At 42.5% G+C, this 11,833-nt stretch overlaps 1 long non-coding RNA gene across 1 annotated transcript; it reads right to left on the reverse strand.

Moving 5' to 3' along the window:
• Positions 1 to 768: 768 nt before the first annotated feature.
• On the reverse strand, positions 769 to 2,404 carry LOC121677952. Its single transcript, XR_006021115.1, has 3 exons — positions 2,139 to 2,404; positions 1,757 to 1,762; positions 769 to 966 (listed from the first exon to the last, which is right to left on the reverse strand). It is a non-coding gene; the product is annotated as an uncharacterized LOC121677952 (long non-coding RNA).
• Between the last annotated feature and the right edge of the window lie 9,429 nt (positions 2,405 to 11,833).

Raw genomic sequence — 11,833 nt, forward strand, 5'->3', positions numbered from 1 at the left:
GTCATGCAAAGGATACCTTGCATCGTTATCACACCCATAAATCATATGAGCCATCACACCCGCAGATAATGTGAACCATGTCAGTGCAAAGTTGTGGCCAAGGATTTCATAATGGTATGTATCTACATAAGAGTGCCATGACAATGCCACTGTATGGCCCATTGAGTCTGGAATGTGACCTTTCAATTCCCCCCCATTAAATAGACTGGTCTATAATGACAGAAACATTAATTGTAAGTAGGTGTGATGAAGCTGGAAGGATTTCATAATGGTATGTATCTACATAAGAGTGCCATGACAATGCCACTGTATGGCCCATTGAGTCTGGAATGTGACCTTTCAATTCCCCCCCATTAAATAGACTGGTCTATAATGACAAACATTAATTGTAAGTAGGTGTGATGAAGCTGGAAGGATTTCAGAATGGTATGTATCTACATAAGAGTGACATGACTGCCACTGTATGGCCCATTGAGTCTGGAATGTGAACTTTCCATTTCCCCCCATTAAATAGTGTGAACTGTATATTGCCCATTGAGTATGGAATGTGACCTTTTCTGATGCACACACAGACTTAAGTGCTTATGCCTTTTAAAAATAACAGGTGCAAATGGCTGAAATAGCCCATTTTGAGTCTGGAATGTGACATTTTCACACACATTCATTAGAATGGCTTTATATGGTTCTACAATGTGATTACTGTGCGACACAAGCCTTTCCATGTCCCCCTCATTATATACTGACTTATAAATAAAGAAACATAAAATGTAAGGTTTAACACTTTTATTACAAAACACAGGAATAGTGTCAGCAAGAAACGTCATATACGTAATACAACCAACACAATGTTGATAGAAGCATATATTTAATTTTGTCTTTTGTTTTGCCAAAACTTTGCTAGAACACCACTTCTTGGTCATTTTCATCTTCCTCTCTTGGACATCCAAGACGGGTGTTCTTCACATCCTATCAAGGCACCTTGGGCAAAGTTGTGAAGGTAACATGCAGCCAAAATGATCTTCACCACAGTGACCGTGCATGTGTTTTGCAAGTCTCTCAAACGCCTCACTTGCACTTCATCCTCCCAAATGCCTGCTCAACGATGACTCTACCCCTGCTGATGTCGGCGTTGCGGCGCAGGTCTGCATCTGTAAGTGCCCCGTTGTCACGTCGGGGGGTGATGATGAAGGGGAAATGCGGAGAAATGTAAGCACTATCCCCCAGCAGATGGTACTCCCCCATCTTCTCCTGCCATTCTTGGAAAAATGGGGAAGACCGCAGCATCCTGGCATCATGCACTCTGCCAGCCATTCCAGTAAAGACGTTGATGAAGCGGCCTTCAGCATCAACAATCCCCTGGAGGAGGACAGAGTAGTAGGACTTCCTGTTCATGTAGTCCCCTCCTCTGACCGGTGGTCTCTGGATCCTGATGTGGCAGCCATCAATCGCTCCAATGACCCCCTCAAGACCAGATTTGTATTGGAAACTGGTGGCAGACACCCTCTTCTCACAGCCTGTAGGCCAAGAGACAAAGGTCCGGCCAAGGGTGGACATGACGGTCAGCGCTTGGAGTATGGCACGGTGTGCTGATGACAATGCCACGTTGAACTTGTCACCTATCTCCCGGAAGCAGTTCTGGTTGGCCATGTACCACAGGAACATGAGCACCTTCTTGGCGATAGGCATGGGGGGCAGCCCTTGATGGTGGTCACTTTGCAGGCCACCCTCCTGTAGGTACCTTTGCAGGATCTCAAACCGGCTTCTGGGGATCCTGAAATGCCCAGCAAATGTGTGATCATCCATCTCCAGCATTACCTACCATTCTGTGCCAGATTTGAGGATAATCCGATTTCTGGACCGCAACACAGCCACAGCCCTAGCCCTATTTGAGGCAGAGATAATTTGAGTTAAACTGTGATTAATATAGATAGCTTCTAAAATGCATTTTCTTCTAAACCTGTTAGAAGATATGCGTTGCATAGAATACTAGAAGCAGATCAACACTCACAGACAACAGTCACGTCGCTATTGTTTTTAGCACACTGGTAGCTAGTTGCTAGCCTTCGAGTTAAAAATGCATTTTTATAACGATGCAAACACGTCTGTACACGACCAAACATACTGAAATGTGAACGTACCGTTTTCGTTTTCTATTTTCTTCTTCTGTCGCCTCTTTCTGGAGCTTCTGGAGCTTGTTTAGATGAGCTACATGCTTGTTCTCATGTTCTAGGAAAACGTCCAGCATTAGCATGGCAGCTGCTGCACTGGTGGCGTCCATGTTCTTTCCAACTCGTCCTGTAGCAAATGCCCAAAGACGCATTTGGAACACTATAAGTGGTACGAGCCAGGCAATTACGTCACGTTTGCGCGTCAGAGCAACTCGGGCGGCGGATTTCCATGACATCTCGAAAGTACCATAATTCACGTTAGCTAGTTGAGCTAACACTGGAAAATATGTCAAACCTAGCTAGCGGCTATGGCGAAATGTTAACACTACAGCATCCATGATAACCGGTACAAGGACAGCAATATGCTTGGGTGTAAGAAGCAAGTTATTATTTGACCGTGAGACTTAAACCAGGAAAGGCTGTCGTTTTTGTATGGAGAGGAGTGGGAGCAAGGCTATTAGCTAACGTTACTGTCTTGGCTGAGCTAACCTGCTGGTTGTGTCATCAAAGATTGTTATATGCATCAGCCAAAGCAAAGATTGTTAAGGCGGAGCAAGATACTTCGTTGTAGTTCATGTCTATGGGCGCGAAATGGGGATCGAATCCTGTCTGCATAAAGAGGCGTGTCGATGACGTATTGATGAGCGTACGTTGCAACCGGCCAACAGCAGCGGCATAAATAACCCGCGCACACCTGATATAAAGTCGATTTTCTCCAGACTGGAATGCTCAAAAATGCTAAAAATTTACCTGAAATGTTCAGAAGGGTTTGAGGATCATGAAAACTCTATAGAACCAAGACCTTAGCATATGTGGTAAAATTCTGAGCTATGCCCATAGACTTCAATGGAGCAGTCGCTGCCTCTGCTCTGCATAAAGGGGGATTTTGACCCCGCCTCGTGCGATCCGGGTTCCCAGAAGTGGCTCCTGATGAAATATCTTGCTCCGCCTTAACAATCTTTGGCCAAAGTTCCCAAAGCAAATGTAGGCTACGTTTCAGTCCCAACTTTCTCTAGTCACTTCCAGAGTTCGTGTTTTGGCCGGCGTTAGCGCGCTAGCCAAGTAACGGCATTAGCTCGCCTCTGCTTGATTGAAATATCAGCTGAGGTAATGCTAATGGGTTTGAAATCTATTTCTCCGAGCTCGGTAGTGGTTCTCTGCATCTATGAAAATACAATCGGTAAGGGTAGACTTTAAAGATGAAAGTGTTGCGGTGAATTAATTGTTGTTTTTGTCTCTTGCAGGAGAAGAACCTGATTTTTGGGGGAACATTTTCTAACGGCATTTTTTCATCATTCAGACTTTTTTTAAACATTCAATAAAATGAATTGAAAATATTTCTGGCATCTTTCTTGTGTCTTTATAGATCTAATCATTTATAGCCTAGTGTAAAATGTGCAATTTCAAGTTACGACCTAAATAAATAAAGGTCGTAAGCCGGGGGTGGGCATAGCTTTGATGAGTCGTCGAAACATTGGCTCATTGACGTTTTCAATGATTTTCCGACATCCCGGCGATGTCTTACCAATGAGCAAACGATGAGTTGTTGAAACATTGGCTCATTGTCGTTTTCGATGATTTGCCGACATCCCGGCGATGTCTTGCCAATGAGCAAATGCTTCCTATGCGATGTCTTCTAGACTGTACCGACATTCATCGGCCTGACATCGGTAAGATTTGTGTGCCGTCTGGGTAGATCAAACTTTTGCCGTATCTGGTCGGCAAAACTCCAAATACATCCTTCTTTTGTAAGAACGACCTCAGTGCAGTTTCTTGTTCTTTTCTCAAAGAAAACCTTAACTTCAAGTCTTTCAGAGTGGCGGCCAAAGCCAATTCGAAAGAAAGTGGTTCGCCAGCAGCAGCAGCCATCCACTTTGTTTTCAAGTAGCCGGATGGGGAATTCACGCTTAACCGTCGCAGGTCAGTCGACATTATGTTAAGCCCGCCCGCTGACTCTATACACAATTTGATTGGCCTGATAGAAGTTTCATTTTTCCAGCTCACAAGCCAACAGAGTTGCTAGACTAGCCGCTAGGGTGCACCAGCAGAATCTGGTGTTCGACAAGTGGCTGCGGGCTTGTGAGTAGGGTGACCACCGCCATGACACTGAAAATGAGGACACTTGTGCCCAAAAGTTAGGACAAAGGTCCAAAAGTGAGGACACATACGGAATCGGAGTAACATATGGGGAATAACATTAGAAAATAAACCATTTCTATAGAAGGCACCTATTTATTATAACATAATTTATTAGAGTAACATTTGTTGTTGTTTTTTTTCCACATTAGTCAGCTATTTCCAACATTCCCATTCTAATAACATAGTAACATTAGTTTGTTTTTGTGTTTGTGTTTTTTCCACATTAGAGCTCAAAAACCGGACTGTCCGGACGAAATCCGGACGGATGGCCACCCTACTTAGAGTCACACTTTTCAAGACCTGAGGCAATTGCTTCCCCTAGATTTAAATTTAGCGTGCCTCATCATCTGAATGAATCAAGTGACTGAGCCGAGACATGGTTGCTGCTGAAATGGTTGACTGATGTGGTGGTTCACCAAGATTGGAAAGGCAGGTCCTCAGTAATTTCCAGGGAGGAAACAGGGATTTGAAAATAAGGAGGTGGATCAGCTGAGTCAGATCAGAGCTGGTGCTATCAGTAAACCATTCCCTAGTACCAAGCCTTTTTTTCCATCTAGCTAGTCAAGTGAGATCATTTGCCACTACGGCAAGAAACCTGATTACATTTAGTCTCGTAGCCGGCTGCTGGCAAAGAGAGGCCGATGCTCAACAGACTTGTGTGATGGCTGAGAACACAAACATTCCTGACGAATTGCCATCACCAGTGAAAACAGCGATAGGATTAACGCCTGATGTGTATATGCTCTGTTTCTCAAGGTGCGGTTGCGCCCTCTGAGAACCTGAGGTACCAGTAACTGTATTAAGGGTCACAGGATGAACCCTCGGTTGTAACACTGACTATACAATACTCAATGCTAGACAGTGTGTATACAGTCTCTGCTCTGTTTTTATGGAAGTTACAATAATAATAATAATCGGGAGAGTGCGGTGTTTGCAAAGAATACGGAGGAACAACGGTCATGGACAACGGCATTTGCAAGCAAGCTGATCTAACAGGGACTCTACTTTCCAGCTAATTCAGTGTGTTCCCAAATACTTCAAGAAATGTCATGTCTTAACCCATAACACACAATAGTTTTGAACATGCATAGGCTACATGTCGGTGGTGTTGAAGTGTTTAGATTCCCAGCGCTAGCCTAGTAGGCATTTTAACAACAACTATGGCTATGCGCTAACACCAGTCAGCTGAGTTTAATTAGTGATAACGTACGAAGATGGTTTCGTAGCCTCTTTGACAGCTCAGTGAAATCAGGTATGTAACCTACATATTTATGTTTTTGCCAGCTAACTTTTAACATGGTCTTCATATTCATTGTGATGCTATATGGGCCTCATGCACATGAAAGATTAATATCATGCCATTATGTTGTTTAGAACACACCGTGAAATAAAGTTTTCACCTTACAACTTTGCTGATAACATTTCAAATAAATGCCAGTTAGCGCATAAGCAAGGATATGGTATAGGCCTACTGTTGATGTTGTTCCATATAGCCTTTTTCTTGTGTGTAGTTAGGCCCACTGCTAGATTTTGACAGGAGCTCGCGATATCGCTTTAAAGTAAGCTACTGGGCTCATGCAAGCTGTCAAACACTGTCCACTCGCCTATGGACCTCTCCAGAATAAGTCCCACCTCCGTAACTTCCGTATCCATCCAACTTCCGGTCGTCAAATGTCTATGGAAAATAACATGGCGTTTCGAAAGATCGTACCTGTCAAACTCTGTAGGTGACAAAGTAGAAAAAGCTGGTGGGCCGATTGGCCTACACACTTCTGCCCTCTAGTTTCCACTGGATTTTTTGATTGTCGGTGCCGTTTAAGTACTAAACGATTATTAATGCTAACCGGGAGCTAGTTCCGATGTACGCGGGCGGAGGAGGGCGTTAGATCTTGCTCACAACCCAGTCACAACCTATCGTGATGGTCATTTTCACGTGTGATTCATGCGTGGTTTCAGTGGTCTATAAATGTAAATCGTTTGCAAGGTTCAGCCTCTTTTCAACATGACTTAACTTTGGTTTGACTGTGCGAGTTTGTTGGCTGTTATTGAGATATTTGAAAAAGAAAGAAATTGCCGACGAAGACACTAAAGACATGACGAGATGAGATTTTTTTCATGAATAACAGATAATGATAAGCAGACTAGGAATCAGAGGCTGAATCGTATTGAGTCGATAGCTTTATTTTGCATGACCTTGATCAGAACAGTAACGTTTTCAGAATGTATTAACAACCTATCAAACATGATCAGGGACGGATCATGGCTTGTGCCAAGTGTGCACGTGCACAGGGGCCCTCAGATTAAAAAAAAAAATTGCCATGAATTTAGGCTAGATTATGCCCGGTGCTTCTGTCTGTTAATTTGCGGCACAACTGAATGGTATTATGGAACCGCGGACCGAAAGAAAAATAAATTAAGTGTTTTCCTGATCAGTAAATACTTCTTAATTCATAAAATATAGAGGCATAACATTAGGTGGAAGTGGTAGGCTACGAGTGCTCATTCAATGTGTATGCGTGTTTGCGAAAGTTAAACTGACACTGAACCACTCGTGGGTAGGTGAATGAAGTGGATTCCTGCAATGTTCATGAAAACAGCATAGCGATTGGATAGCCTAATAAATCGCGTCTTGTTGTAGGCCTAACAGTAGCTTATATCGTAGCAAATAGCCTATGGCGATGCCGATGACAGATAGGCCTACACTTATTTCACTCGTCTCGCTGTGCTGGAGTGAGCGCATAATGTGGGCTGTTGCGCTAAGAAATTAATTAGGGAGATGATCTGCATCTCCATTTACCAAACGCTATAGTTTTGCTAACATCTCCACTGTTAACGTGAAATATGTCTCCAATGCATGTAGTGTCAAGCAGCAGTGAAGTGAAAACCTTATCATGCAGGTAGCCAATGTTCACGTCACCTGAGTCAGACAGAAAATTTCTGTCCGAACCCGGCCCGCGTCCGACAGAGTTGCGTCCGAACCCGACAGGCATTTTCATTTTTATGTCCGAACCTGACCCGAGCCCGACGCAAATGATGCCTCAGTTATTCCCATGCTAGTGATTAAACATTCATGTTTGTGGATAGCCTGTCTTTTTAGCCCATTAAACGGAACACACAACAAATTGTCTACAGAATCAGATGAGCGTGCACGCACGCACGTCACACACAGCGCACATTAACACAAGAGGCCCAAGCAAGCATAGCCTATTGAAATAGAATTCTTGTCTTACCATTGACGAAAAGTCTTAAAAATGAACTGCAACAGTCGTTGAAACTACAGTGCCTCTGTCACTGATCCATATGCAGCATCGGCGTTAATTGGGGCAACTCGAGGAAATCCTCATCCAGTTGAACGAGACGACCTTATAGCCTACCGGTAGCCTATGTCTTTACCACAGTATGCAACGCAAATAATCTTAAAATCTCCTGATAGGCTAACAACTTTTTTAACGTCACCCAAGACTGTGCTTATGTGCATATGTGCGAAATGTGCATAACCATTTGTTTATGTAGTCGTGACAACACGCTATCATGATAAACAAATCTTGCACACAGGAAGAAAGCTATTAGGTCTTTTTTACATTTTACTTTATTCTCAAAAAACAAACGTTTGCATCATGTAAAGCAGACCTGTTGGTTACCCAACATAATAAGGAATTTAAATGTAAAGCTTCCAATGCATATCGCCCCCATGTGTCCGAACCCGTCGGGCTCGGGTCGGGTAGCCACACTCTAATCTGGATGTGTTGCTATCAGAGCAAGACGTTAGAGATGGCGCATGACATGCAGTGATGCCTCGTAAAAAAAAAAAACGTTAAAAAAAAACGCTATTTAAGCACCGAAATGAGGCACCGAAATCCACGTTGTTATTCGATGCAGTTACTACCGTTTGCGTCGGCACAGGTGCCATATTAGAACCCTGTTTCGGTGCCCAACTCTACAGACAGCCACCATCCAGTGCCACTGAAAAGAGGGTTGCCGCTTAGCCAATTACACCGGGTCCGACGTGACTGTGAACTGATAGAAATCAGTGAATAATCAGAATAATCATACGAAATGTACAACCTTATAATAAAGACATAATTATAGGATTGCAAAATGCCATTTACAAACTTCAATCAATAGTATTTAGTATTGTATCAAGTATTGTATTCTGTTCATAATGAAAAAACAATATATATATATTGTAAAGACATAATCTGCACTTAACACTTAATAAAAAGGTAAACATTCATCATTGTGTCAGAAATTAATAGCTTATTTTTACTGCATTCACAATTAACAGGACAGATTGAGTCAGGGGCGGAGTGGCAATCAGGACGATCGGGAGTTTTCCCGGTGGGCCGGCCAATGAGTCTGCGCGGTGCGGGCCGGCCCATAGAGCTTTATCGCGGCCGTGAGTCGTACGCGGCCATCGACCTGATAGATGCATTAAGAATTTTCTGCGAAAATCTCCGAGATCTACACTTTAATGTTTAGGAAGTTCAACCAATATTTATACCACTCGCTCACTGTCTATATGTCATTCATGGTTACCCTGCACACTCATCTCTCCCATGCTGATTTTTGTAGGCTAGCCTTAATTTTTTATCTTAATTCATTTTTGTCTTATTCAGGCGTTACAGAACTTTCATCACAAATAAAAAAATTACAATTTAATTTGTTTGTACTTAAAGGAATTATCCGGAGTAAAATGCACTTTAGATCAATTTACAGATGATTGGGAGTACATACGTTGAGTCGACATCCAAATCATGTCATGTTGTGTTTTGAGAAAGTTCGATGTTACCGTTTTTAGCCAAAACTCGTTAGCCTGGAAGTGACGCGGGCATGTCATTTTGCCGTTACAAAACGCTATATTTATACCTCTTCTACAGTTCCAAGTGAGTAGAGGGTCCCTAAAGCCAAACTGAAGTATCCCGAGGTCTTTATGTGGTCGGATAGAGAGTCCAGAATGAATTTCATCAAGCCAGTACCTTTCCGGAAATGTTGCCATCTTTGCTGCTATCTTCAGGGGAAAGTCCGTAGGAGTCGATTGCTGAGTGTGGAGTGTGGTTTTTAAAAAACATAGTCCAGTATTTCTTTCGAAATTGAAATGAAGTTGTATGGACTGGACTATGTTTTTTTTTTTTTTTTTAAACGGCGACAAAATTGTGAATTTCCAGAGCGTGTTACTCCACACTCAGGAATCGACTTTCTCAAAACACATCCGAATGACGATTTGGATGTCAACTCAACGTATGTACTCCCAAGTCTATTTACAGAAATGTAGGGGGATAAATGAGCGGCCCTTCATCTAATGGCATGACCCTACAAACGACCAAGTTCGAGGAAAACTACAGGAATTTTGACAGTCGACGGATTTGCGTGGTTGCTTGCTGTTTTACATATGGATGGCAGGCAGAGAGAAAGGTTAGCGGAGCTAAAGCATTGACGTTATTGAAACTAGCTCAAGCTAGTCTTGTGTTGATATGTAGCCTAGGCCTAGCCTAATGACTAATTAGTGGGCCACTCAGGCTGATAAATGGTTTGTGGAACTCGTTGGAACTGTCTATATGTAAGCCTATAGGCCTACTTTAATCGTTCTCGTACAAACCTATTCAAAGTGCCTGTTTTTTTTTTAATTATTTAATTACCTGTGTTATTAGGTTGACATTGTCTGTAGGCTAGGCCTTTTTTAAATTTATACAGGCAACTATTGGAGTGTTATGATACCCAGATATGTCCTTGCATGATGCTTGAAATTTCCATCCACCCACAAAGCTGTTTTTATACTGCACTGTTGCATATCTAGTTCCTGACACATTTATTGAAAGTGCCTGGTTTGTGGTTAATTGGCTTGTTGTATTGCATTAGCACTATATATTTTGTTTGTGCTATTGATGTGTGTGCATGTTTGGGGGTGCCGTCAGAATTTTCCCGGTGGATTTTAGTGCCCCACTCCGCCCCTGGATTGAGTTATTAGGCCTATTAGCAAATCAGTCTGTCAGTAATGTCTACAGGGAGGACATCCAGCGCCATCCTGCTTGCATGTGCTTGACTGTTTAAAAACAGCACTCACTGATGCACTTATTCTTATTGTACTCTATCTGTTTTTAAATTGTCCTAGAGTTGTCTAGAGAATTGCTTTAATAAGCATGCAAAGTGAAATAAACACATGACAGACACAGGCGGCAGTGATTTAAGGAAGAGGTGGGATTCTGATCTCATCTGAATGGTCTGCTGTTTACCATGTTGTTAGTGGCTTTGGCTAAAAATGTGTCAGTCAAATGTAATGTTATGTAATGTAATGTTATGTTTCACCCAAAGAAGTTCCACAATGTCTTGAGCCAAATGATTTAGGACCATATTTAATCTGTCCCTCTCCCTTGAAGACAGTCCCTTGTTATCCATTTTAATGTCGATCAGTTTTTAGATCTTAGATCTTAGTCTGATATAGGGCTGTAACGATATGCGATTCAAAACCGAAATCGCGACACTCATATCCACGAACCTGTGTCGCAGTGTGAAAAGGCAGAACCGCGACACACCCTTGTTTCATGCAGTGCTTACGCGGGCATAAGCAACACAAATCTCCCGCTTTAGTCTACCGGTACCATACGTTGTCCAAAAACAAATAAATAAATCATAATTTCATGTCCATAGGTGTCCCTGTGCACAAGCCTTTAGTGATACAGGTGCAGGTGAGGCAGGTAAGTATAATCCAAAAAAATGAAAAATTAAAATCATCGCACACTGATCACTATTAACGTTGTTTTTTATTTAGGAGCGAACAACACGTTTCGCCAAGCGCTTCAGTAGAGCGAACCTGATGAAGCGATTGGTGAAACGCGTTGTTTGCTCCTAAATAAAAAAAAAGACGTTAAAGGAGAATTCCGGTGTGATATTGACCTAAAGTGTGTTGAAACATGATACCGAGTGTGAACGTATGTCTCATAGCCCATCTCGGCTTGTCCCCTGCACTCCAAAATCTAGCACTAGTTAGCCGATGCTACCAACAGCTTTTTCAATGGTGGTGCTTCAGCATCGGGCTAGCCATGCAAATAAATCACTGTTTTACACCATTTACGAGGCTCAATGTATCTCCACACTTCATTGGTAGACTTCCGAGGGCCCTGACATTTAAAACGAGACATTGAGAACTTTGAAAAAGCACTGGTAGTTTACTTACAAGACGATTTATGCAGACAGTATCTTCACGAAGTTTAGCGTTTGCAGCCATCTTGAATTTAGTCACGATAAGTCGAGCGACGAGTAAGAATGAGCAGGTATGATAAGGGATCAGATTCCAAAAATAATTCAGTGGAAATGCATGGATTCCAGTTTCTTCCAGTAGCAGCACCTGGAATCCATGCATTTCCACGGAATTATTTTGTTTCATGATGTAGGCCTAGTGGTTGTAATGCAAGAGTTTGAGGTTTAACCTTAAGTCCTTTCACTTGTAGGGCTTTGTTATATTCCGATTCTGCCAAGTTTGTAATTTACCAGAGCACATTGCTCGTTCGTGTTATGTTTTGCAGCATTGT

This window comes from Alosa sapidissima, chromosome 12, assembly GCF_018492685.1.
Source record: "Alosa sapidissima isolate fAloSap1 chromosome 12, fAloSap1.pri, whole genome shotgun sequence".
Taxonomy (NCBI): Eukaryota; Metazoa; Chordata; class Actinopteri; order Clupeiformes; family Clupeidae; genus Alosa; species Alosa sapidissima.